Raw genomic sequence first — 12,320 nt, 5'->3', positions numbered from 1 at the left:
GTACATTTACCAAACAGCTTTTTGACACACCCTTTATTTTTTCTGAGTTTATCTAACCATCAAAAAATGTGTCCTTCAAGTACATGCAAACATAAAATAAATTAAAATAAAATAAGAGAAATAATAAACTAAAATAAAACAAAACAAAATAAAATATTTTTGGGCATTTAACCTCCTTCTCAGTGTTCTGTAATCCTAGGATTAGTGAACATGGAGGTTTCTACATATGCCCGGAGGAAGGAAAAGGACCTAAGGTGCACGGTGACTGTGGTAGCTCTTGTCCCAAGATGGCCCCTAATGAACTGCAACCCCTGGTACTCATCTCTTTTTGTTGTCTCTTGCCACATGCTCTAGGGTTGTTAGCTCTTGCTGCTTACTCTGCCAACAATAGCCAACTAATTAAACTGCAGAGTACTTAATATGTACTAGGTGCAGAGCTTTAAAGTTATTAATCTGTTAATACTCAAAGAAACCCACAAGGTGTACGGTACATCTGAAGAAACTGATACAGAGAAACTTATGAACCTTTCCACGGTAAAACAGCAAATGAAAGGACCAAAATATGATCACAGGCTGACCTGCCCTACAGTATCAATGTACTATGGTAGCACTGCATAAAACACTCTTCTACTAGCTGTATACTTACCTTGTTCCTCAACCTTCTTCAGGACTTTGCTCAAATGTCACATTGCCAGATCAATGTCTTCCCTAACTTTACATAAAATAGAATTCTTGCCATTTCTATACATTTACCCTGCTTTATCTTTCTTCATAGCACCAATTGTCATTTGATATACTATGTATTTTTTTATTCACTGTCTATCTCTCTTCACACTAGAAAGTAAAAGAGCAGATTTTTCTTTGCTACTCATTTTTGACTTCCAGTGCCAAAAAAAGTGCCAGGCAAATAACAGGCACTAAAAATAGTTGTCAAATACAAAATAATGAATTGAAGACTTAGGTTTTGAATCCATTTTGCAGTCTGAATCCAGTTTGAGCATACTCTGCTTCTATATTTGTCTTTTTTCACTCTACAAATTGCTACTTTAATATTAATTGACATTTATATTTTCAGGTGTACATATTTATCTTTTGTGGCTCAAATATGTGTTAAGACTTTTGAGTACTGGAAATAAGTACTTCTTATTTTTTCCATACTCATATATCATGCATAAGAGCAAATAAATCATTTCTTAATTGTATTTGATTCTCTTCAACAAACTCTGAAACTATGAATTCTAGTAAATAGTCACATTGCAAGATAGGTCCAAATCTTGGTTCTAATACTTAATAACTTTAGCTAACATCCCTACCATGAATGTTTTTATTGTACAATGGGCATAGTATATTAATGTCTATATCACATGCCTGCAAATAAGTCATGGTAGGTATATCATTATGCAGTGATAATACACACACACACACACACACACACACACACACATGCATATATATTTTCCCCTTCTTCATGGGACATTTGCTCTGAAACTAATTCATTCCTTACTGCAGTATCTTTCATATGCTTGTTTAAAATTCCAGCTGTCTTTAATGGAACTTCTATAGTGAAACATGCTTCTCAGTTTGTTGTGGCACAGAAAAGGGACACACACACACAAAAGCATTAATCAGAGAAATAATGAAATTGCCAAATACAGGAAATGATAGAAATAAGCTTATATCAGATCCAAATGAAGGATTACTATGGGAGTAAAATGATATGAATTATTTAAAAAATCAAATAACTAGGTTAAAAAAAAAACTGTAACTAAAGTAGAGAGCCCATTGATTTACTAAATCAGAAAATAAAGAAAGCCAAAACTGACAAATTTCTAAATGAGAAAGGGAAAAAAATCTGAAATAGCCATGAAAATTTTTAAAAATATTCCTTTGATTAAAAATATAGATGAATTTGATGATTTTCTAGGAAAAAAAATACCAAAAATTAACATCAGAAGAGGCAGAAATGAAAGAGGACAATCTCTATTAAACTAAATGCGGAAGTTTTATGAGCACTGATCCCAGATCTTTTCACACATGAACTCTATCAATCTTTCAAGCAACACACACAATCAGAACGCCATTTAATATGGTTCAAGAGAAAGACAGAGAGAGAGGCAAAGAGAATTAAAAAATAAAATTTCCTCCCTAATTTATTGAACTAAATCATCATAACTTTAGTATTTTAGGAAAGAAGCTACTACAATCAGATCTTAATCATTAATTTTTATGTGGTACTCAAAATACTAACAGGTATTTTACAATATCCAATTTCAGAATACACATTTTGTTGAACACATATGTACATTTCTATTCAGTTTACAATTAATACAGAATTTCAGTTATAGAATAGGTAAATCGTCAGCTTTTATAGATTATCCTAAACTATTTTCCAATAAAATTTATTATATGTCCATACAGTGGGTTCCACAGTGAAATATTACATATTAATGGAAATAAATTCTAATTTTACATGTGAGAACAGATAACTCACAAAAACATCAAATCTGATAAAAACAGATGCAAAAGAGTAGAAGGTACAGTACCGTTTTTAATAATGTACTCATTACCAAAACTGCTCTTTGCTATTAGTAGACAGGGGGTGCCTGGGTGGCTCAGTCAGTTAAGCATCTACTTTTGGCTCAGGTCATGATCCCAGGGTCTTGAGATGGAGCCCTGTGTTGGGCTCCCTGCTCAGTGGGTAGTGTTTTTCCCTTTCCCTCTGCCCCTCCCCCACTTTTGTGCACTCTCTCTCTTTCTTGCTCTCTCTCTCTCTCAAATATATAAACAAAATCTTTAAAAAAGAAGATAGGATTTGTGGGGTGACTATTGTTTAGAAGGGAGCAAAGGGGCACTGCTGGGATCCTAGCACTATGGTAATATTCTCTTTCATGATCAGGATGCAAGTTTGTGCTTAGTTTGTGAAAATTAATGAGCTATACTCATATATATAACCTCAATGAAGAATTTTAAAAATTAAATGTCTATACTTACATACATGTATTTGTGTATAAATACTTCAGCTGATAGGTTTTAAAAATCCTAACCAAGTTTGATTTGTTTCAGTAATGAATAAAATAGTTTGCTAGAAAATATTTTACTAAAACGTACTGATATCCATTAAGCAATAAAAAAACAAAAATGAGAATATCAATGTCAGGAAAAATTAATAAACTTAATATTTACTTCTTATTTTTTAATGAGCTTACTTCTCTTATCTGAACTCATGTTAGCCATGTATATTTAGGAAATCAAATTTTGGGGGAGGAGAGGAGGCACACATTAGAAGTTCTATGAACAGTCCCCAGCAAGATTCCCAGTATTGTATATTAATGAAACACATTTATATTTCTGCATTGAAATTCATGAATATTTACCAAAAAAAGATTTTTAAAAGATAGCAAATAGCCTTAGAAAGGACAGTTCATAACTTGTCATGTTTTGGCTGCCAAGTGACTTGTAATAAAACTTTCAGTTTTCAGAGATCCCACAAGTGAGTCAGAAAGAAAAATGAATAGAAAGTAAATGATCAAAATGCATAAAATGCCAACTCATGGAAGCCACAGCCATGATCACTACGAATAAAGAGGGTCAATCTCCCTGATACTCAGGTAAATGAAAGCTAAGATTAATCTTACTAACTTTCACTAATATTACTAAAATTATTCACAATATCCAGTATAGGAAATGATGTGAGGATATTAACAAATCTACATGCATATATAAACCGTATATTAATAAAAATATTTTTTTGTGGTTGAGGGAGCCTTCCAATTCATATTTTTACAGTAAGCTTGCATTCACTGGTTTAGAAACACATGAAAATAAAAAAGGTAATGTGATCTATTTTGGTGATTTATAATATAGAGACCTAAGCCCTTGAGTTTAATTACCCTAATCAAATAATAGAAATGAACTAAATGAAAACTCTATATCTCTATACATACATAATCCTGAAAACATTCCTCTTAGAAACCTTTCAGCAATTGGGAAGTACTACATTTATTTTAAAATATTGAGCTGCTGAATGGTATAACCTACAGGGATATATGCCAATATTCATGCACAAAAAAAACTTAACAGATTTACTTAAATTGTACGAAGTTAAAACCTCAACAATAGCTTCCGTTTATTTCAATATCCACTGGATTATTCCAGGAACAAGCACTGTGTTATCTCATTTAGTTGAACATTTAACATTTCTGTTTCTCAAACCAGTCTGAATCATTCTACATATCCTTGATACATAAATATAATGCACAGACTCGGTCAAGTTTGTACATTATCCTGGCTGTTATTTGCTGGCCAAGAAGCAAACAAGCAAATAAACAAATTCACTGGCATTGTTCAACAATGATGACATAAAAAGGAAGAGTTATTACTTGTAAAATGAATCTGAAAAAGAAGTAAAAATTCAGTATATTTTTAAAAGCTAACCTCAATGGAAGTAGAGGATCATATTTACTCTTGACCAAAGCAAATTCATGTATTATTTTAGAGTGTTGAGTTAAAGTTTATAAACACCCTATAGTAACTATAAGCAGAAAAACTGCAATGCTTACGTTCTTCTAGAAGGTGATCAGCTTTTGAAAAGTTTTGAGTTTGGGGAAATGGTCCTGCCAGAAAATTTGATCCAAAGTAGTGGTGACGTTAAGTGTTTTGAAGAATTAAGCACGTGCACATGAAGGCTGAGGGAAACTTGGGAAATCAAATAACAAATTTCACAGAAAAAATTAATTACTACTTGCTCTAACTTCTAACTGTAAAGAGCCTTAAAAAAAAAAAAAAAAAAAAAAACCTTGACAATTCTAAATAACCCCAGTGTTAAAATAAAGAACAATCCAAGGTGAAATGTATCTTAAGAGATTTCTCTCATGCCAATAAAGTAGATATTAAAAGTAGACATGAAGGGCGCCTGGATGGCTCAGCCAGTTAAGTGTCTGACGTTGGCTCAGGTCATGATCTTGGGGTCCTGAGGCCAAGCCCCACGTAGATATCCCATTCAACAGGGAGTCTGTTTCTCCCTCTTTCTCTCCCTCTGCCCTTCCCCCTGCTTGTGCTCTCTCTCTCTCTCAAATAAATGAATAAAATCTTTAAAAAAAAAAAGGAGACATGAGTACATAACCAAAGAAGAATAAAAATTAATGATACATGAACCTTTTAAAACAGTATCATATGGACTCACTTCAAAATGACTAATAATTTTAAGTATATAGTAAGTACACAAAATCTCTGCTGAACATAAAATAAGAATGTCATTTAACATATTTTAAATAAGCACATTATATTAAACTACACTAGAGAAAACGGAGGCCTCCTCAGCTTTTTTACTTCTCTACCTCCACCAAGATCAAAAGCCAAAGTTAGTAAAATTATATAAGTAATGGTAAATTGGAGGCAGGGGAAAAGGAGAGAGGGAAAGAGAAAGAGAAACAAATTGAAAAAAAAAAAAAAAAACTATTTGTTTCAAGTATAAGCCAATTGCTCCTGGCAGGACAACAGGGCCTGATACAGGTTTCTGAAGGACTGATGTGAGGAATTTACTTGCAGTATAACATGTTGGAGTTAATTTTGTGACTTCTGTAAACATATCATTTGGGATTACAACCTGTATGTCAGTTGTTTACTATATAACCATTTTTTTTATATTAAAGATTTTTATTTATTTGAGGGGGCTGTGGCAGAGGGAGAGACGGAGAGAGAGAGAGAGAGTCTTAAGCAGACTCCTTGCTGGATGTGGAGCATGATGTGGGGTTTGATCTCATTACCCTGAGATCATGACCTGAGCCAAGACCAAGAGTTGGCCACTTAACCAACTGCACCCCCCAGGTGCCCCTAAATAACCATTTTCTTATCAAAAGTCTGTGACCCCAAATTAGTTTCTTAAACAGTTTTTCAATTCTTCATTAATATTATCACAATTATATTTTTATATTCTATCTGTTATTAAAATTTCTAAAAGTGAGCACTACTTAAGCAAATTAAGAATTATAAAAAATGAATTTTTAATGATTTTTAAGCTGTGTTGCATAAGTTTCTCTTGAAGTAAAGGTCAAGAAATCAAGTTAAAGATAATTGAAACGGTCACTTTGATTCCACAGTACAAGTATTTTGCATTTACGTTTGTCAAGCAGCAAAAACACAAAATAACAAACATGCATGAAAGGAAAGGTAATGAATTTATTATTTACCTTATTTTTTTAAGATTTTATTTATTTATTCGACAGAGATAGAGACAGCCAGCGAGAGAGGGAACACAAGCAGGGGGAGTGGGAGGGGAAGAAGCAGACTCATAGCAGAGGAGCCTGATGTGGGGCTCGATCCCATAACACCGGGATCACGCCCTGAGCCGAAGGCAGATGCTTAACCGCTGTGCCACCCAGGCGCCCCATTATTTACCTTATTTACCTGTTTTTTTTAATTTTATTCTCTTTTTCGAAATATTTTTACCTCTTACAATCATTAATAAGCAAACTTTATTTTGACTTGCTACAAGTTATTCCTTAATTTCAGTTTTCTTAGCTTTAAAGATAATGGGCAAATAATTATTTATTATTTTCTCCCTGTGGTTATATAATAAAGGCACAAGTGTTATATAAACTAACAAACAGCATGTGTGCACTTCTTAACAGAGCTATAAATTAAACTTTAATTAATAGATTTTTTTACTCTCCCCAGCTCTACTTTAGTTCATGTTCAGTTATTAGATTGAATTAAGTAAAATTTGCATGGCCTTTAAGGTTACTTAATACATATTCACTTCCATTTTCTCCTTTGATTCATAGAGTTTAAGTAATTTGTTCCCAATGTCCTGATGTTGTTAGGTTGTAAGTCTAGGTATACAGGGCTTTCTGATGCTAAATTCTCACATCTTTGCTTTATACCTTGTTTAGTCTCTACAGTACCTCATGGACACAGAAAATGTTTAAAATTCAAAGTTCAAAATTATTGCTATTCATGTTTTCTTTTTTTAAGACTTTATTTATTAGTGAGAGAGAGAGAGAGAGAGAAAGCACAGAGGGAGAGTGAGAGGGAGAAGCAGGCTCCCTGCTCATCAGGGAGGGACTCAGTCCCAGGACCCTGGGATCATTACCTGAGATGAAGGCAGATGCTTAGCTGACTGAGCCACCCAGGTATCCCTCCTATTCATGTTTTCTTAACTGACCTGATCACAAAAACAACTTCCAACTGTCTTTGTAATGCTTGGCTTCTCCCTGCTTCCAGATCCATCTTCTCTTTATCTTCACTCTTCATAATTCCTATTGTCTTCTTAATAGAAGTATCTCTATGTTTATATAACTTAAGTGTATCCATCCTAACTCCACAGAGTCTCATCTTCACCCCCAATGTATTTGTTAAAATTGTATCTTGGATATAAATTCAGCACCCCCCCAAATGCTACTATGTATAAAATCTTACAAATACCTCTTTAGAATTAATACTAAGGTCAGTATTATCATCTCTGCTTTACAGATACGGAATATAAGATTCAGGAAACTTACACTCAGACACATTAAACTAGAAAGGAAAATTTGAAATAACCAATATGTCTCATAGATAATCTAGCAAAATAAGGTTAGCTAGGAGATACATTGTGTATTCAATGGAGGTTGGAAATCACGTTTTCTTTAGAGGAACTTATCTCCATAGCTTTGTGATTTTCTACAGTGTGGAAAGTAGCAGGGTTTAGGTGAAAGAAGAAAGTGGTTGAAATGAGTCAGCATTAGGATTTTGTCAGGCAATGCAAACCAGACACAGTAGTACATGCAGTTGTTGAAAATCCTGCCAAAGGAGTTGAATAAATGATACATTACACTACCTCAAAAGAGTAGGGGAGGGGAAGTTAAGGCAGGTGAGATAAGAACATTGGGATGTAACCCAGAGGGTTGTGGAACTGCACTGAATGGCTTGATAAAGTCAAGTGACAGATTTAGTGTAAGTAACTTAGTTTACATTTTGGAAAACCAGAAAGTTTTATTTAATGACCATAGAGTTTTAATTTAATATTTCATAACTAGATTAGTTGCTTTTTGTGATAAGGTTTAGGCTACCATCATAGGTTGTGTTTATTGATAAACTCTGGAAGGTTAAAAAAATCGAGGATGAGAAGATTAAGGAACTAACAGACAAGATTTTATATGGTGCTTAATGTGGGTAAAAGTAGAACTGCTAATTTATTCTGGGATCATCAGCCATTGGGGTCAAAAATCTTCTAGAATTAAGCAATGCTAGGTAATTTCATTCTCCATACTCTTAATACTGTTAGAAGTATCTTATATAGAGGGGGTCCCCTTTTTCAGCTGGTCCCCTGAGTCAAACTGGATATGTACCAGACCATCCTGAAAACCCATGGAATCAGCCTGAGATGCAGGAAGATACATCTGGATCTCTACAAATGAACATCTCCAGCACTGAGTATTGGGGTACGAAGCGGGGAGCTGTGAATCCACGCACAGATATCACAAGATAAATGGAAGGGGGAGGGAGCCTCCACGCTCGGGCGCCAGAAGCAGTAGCCACCTGCCCTGGGGAGCGGAGCCGGACTTGGGGACTGGTACCTGTGAGAGAGCAGACTGAGACCGTGAGCCTGGGAATGCACGTGCGAACAGACTGAAAACAGGAGCTCCAGAGCGCTCACTGGAACCGGACTGACACTGGGAGCTCGGGAGCACGCGCGGGGGCGGCTGGCGGTGTTAGAAACACAAAGGACAGAGACATGCCAGCCCTGAAAGTGAGGGCTGGGAGAGTGGCTGTGGGGTGCTCAACCCGGGTCGCTGCAGGGTTTTTAGCAACACCAACAGAAACAGAGTTAAAGAGGCCAGGAGAGCTCAGTGGAGAGTGGACTGCGATCGCTCTGAGACAGAGGATAGGATTCTGCCACTGCTGCTCTAACTCTCAGAAAAGCCACCGAAAACCGCCAGGGAAAGCCACCAGAGAACAAAAGCCCAGAAATACCAGCTCACATTGTGCCAAATCCCATCTCCCCTCGCAGGGGACAGGGAGACTCTACCCAAACAGGGTTGCCTGAATATCAGCGCGGCAGGCCCTTCCCCCAGAAGGCAGGCTGAAAAATCAAGAAGCCGGCATTCCTAAGGTCCCTATAAAACAAGTGCACACTGCCTGGGTCCTGGTCAATAATTTGGGCTCTGGGTAACCCCACAACCTCTCCTCATCAGAATGATGAGAAGGAGAAATCACCCCCAGCAAAGAAAAGATAATGAGTCTGTGGCCTCCGTCACAGAACTGATGGATATGGATATAACCAAATTATCAGAAATGGAGTTCAGAGTAACAATGGTTAAGATGATGTGTAGATTTTAAAAAAATATTAACGAAAATATTGATGAGAATATAGAGTCTCTAAGGGTGGAAATGAGAGCGAATCTGGCAGAAATAAAAAATGCTATGAATCAAATGCGGTCAAAACTTGATGCTCTGACGGCCAGGGTAAATGAGGCAGAAGAACGAATTAGTGAATTGGAGGATGGGTTGGTAGAAGAGAAAGCTAAAACAGAAACTTGGCTCGAAAAAATCCAATCTCAAGAATGTAGGTTACAGGAGATTACTGACTCAATGAAATGTTCCAATGTCAGAATCATTGGCACCCCCAAGGGGGTGGAGAGAGAGGTCTAGAAGAGGTATTTGAACAAATTGTAGCTGAAAACTTCCCAAATCTAGCAAAGGAAACAAGCATTCATGTCAAAGAGGCAGAGAGGACCCCTCCCAAATTCAACCATGACAAACCTATGCCACGTCACGTCATAGTGCAATTCGCAAATATTAGATCCAAGGATACGGTTTTGAAAGCAGCCAGGGCGAAAAAATTTCTCACGTACAGAGGCAAAAATATCAGAATTACATCAGACCTGCCTACAGACCTGGAATGAGAGAAAGGGCTGGGAGTGCATTTTTAAAGCTCTTTCAGAGAAAAACATGCAGCCAAGGATCCTTTATCCAGCAAGGCTGTCATTCAGAATTGATGGAGAGATAAGGACCTTCCAGAATCACCAGACACTGACCAATTTCGTAAGCATGAAATCAGCCCTACAGGAGATATTAAGGGGGGGGGTTCTATAAAAGTAAAAAGGCTCCAAGAGTGATACAGAACAGAAAGTCACAATCTATAGAAACAAAGACTTTACAGGCAACATGACATCATTTAAATCATATCTCTCAATAATCATGCTCAATGTGAAAGGCTTAAATGCTCCCATAAAATGCCACAGGGTTGCAGATTGGATAAAAAGACATGACCCATCCATTTGCTGTCTACAAGAGCATCTTGAACCTAAGATACATCCAGACTGGAAGTGAAGGGATGGAAAACCATTTTTCATGCCAATGGACCTCAAAAGAAAGTTAGGGTAGCAATTCTCATATCAGACAGATTGGATTTTAAACTAACGACTATAGTTAGAGATACAGAAGGACACTATATTATTCTTAAAGGATGTATCCAACAAGTGGACATGACAATTATAAATATCTATGCCCCCAACAGGGGAGCAGCAAGATACACAAGCCTACTCTTAACCAGAATAAAGAGACATATAGATAAAAATACGTTAATAGTAGGGGACCTCAACACTCTACTCTCAGCAATAGACAGATCACCTAAGCAGAAAATCAACAAAGAAACAAGAGCTTTGAATGATATACTGGACCAGATGGACCTCATAGATATATATAGAACACTACACCCCAGAACAACAGAATACTCATTCTTTTCGAATGCACATGGAACGTTCGCCAGAATAGACCATATGCTGGGTCACAAAACAGGTTTCAACCGACACCAAAAGACTGAAATTATTCCCTGCATATTCTCAGACCACAATGCTTTGAAATTGGAACTCAATCACAAGGAAAAATTTGGAAGAAACTCAAACACTTGGAAACTAAGAACCATCCTGCTCAAGAATGATTGGATAAACCAGGAAATAAAAAATCAATTTAAACAATTTATGGAGACCAACGAGAATGAAAACACCACGGTCCAAAACCTATGGGACACTGCAAAGGCAGTCCTAAGGGGAAAATACATAGCCATCCAAGCCTCACTCAAAAGAATAGAAAAATCTAAAATGCAGTTTTTATATTCTCACCTCAAGAAGCTGGAGCAGGAACAGAAGAACAGGCCTAACCCATGCACGAGAAAGCAGTTGATCAGGATTAGAGCAGAGATCAATGAATTAGAAACCAGGAGAACAGTAGAGCAGATCAACAGAACTAGAAGCTGGTTCTTTGAAAGAATAAATAAGATCGATAAGCCACTGGCAAGACTTATTCAAAAGAATAGAGAAAGGACCCAAATTAATAAAATTATGAATGAAAAGGGAGAGACCACAACCAACACCAATGAAATAGGAAGGATCATTAGAAATTTTTATCAACAGCTTTATGCCAATAAATTAAACAACCTGGAAGGAATGGATGCCTTCCTGGAAACCTATAAACTACCAAGACTGAAACAGGAAGAAATTGATTTTTTAAACAGACCAATTAATTATGAAGAGATTGAAGCAGTGATCAAAACCTCCTGAAAAACAAGACTCCAGGGCCTGATGGATTCCCCGGGGAATTCTACCAAACATTCAAAGAAGAAATTATACCTATCCTCCTGAAGCTGTTTCAAAAAATAGAAACAGAAGAAAAACTACCAAACTCATTCTATGAGGCCACTATTACCTTGATCCCCAAACCAGGCCAAGACCCCATCAAAAAGGAGAATTACAGACTGATATCCCTTATGAATATCAATGCCAAAATTCTCAACAAGGTCCTAGCTAATAGGATCCAACAGTACATTAGAAGGATTATCCATCATGACCAAGTGGGATTCATCTCTGGGATGCAAGGGTGGTTCAACATTCGCAAATCGATCAGTGTGATAGATCATATTACCAAGAAAAGAGTCAAGAGCCATATGATCCTCTCAATTGATGCAGAAAAGGCATTTGACAAAATACAGCATCCTTTCCTGATTAAAACCCTTCAGAGTGTAGGGATAGAGGGTACATTCCTCAATCTCATAAAAACCATTTATGAAAAGCCTACAGCAAGTATCAGTCTCAATGGGGAAAAGCTGGAAGCCTTTCCCTTAAGATCAGGAACACGACAAGGATGCCCACTCTCGCCATTATTATTCAACATAGTACTAGAAGGCCTTGCAATAGCAATCAGACAACAAAAAGAGATAATAAGTATCCAAATTGGCAAAGAAGAAGTCAAACTGTCTCTCTTCGCAGATGACATGATACTCTATATGGAAAACCCAAAAGAATCCACCCTCAAACTACTAGAAGTTATAGAGCAATTCAGTA

Source organism: Ursus arctos, unplaced genomic scaffold (assembly GCF_023065955.2).
Source record: "Ursus arctos isolate Adak ecotype North America unplaced genomic scaffold, UrsArc2.0 scaffold_10, whole genome shotgun sequence".
In the NCBI taxonomy this organism is placed as follows: Eukaryota; Metazoa; Chordata; class Mammalia; order Carnivora; family Ursidae; genus Ursus; species Ursus arctos.
This window is presented reverse-complemented; position numbering follows the sequence as displayed.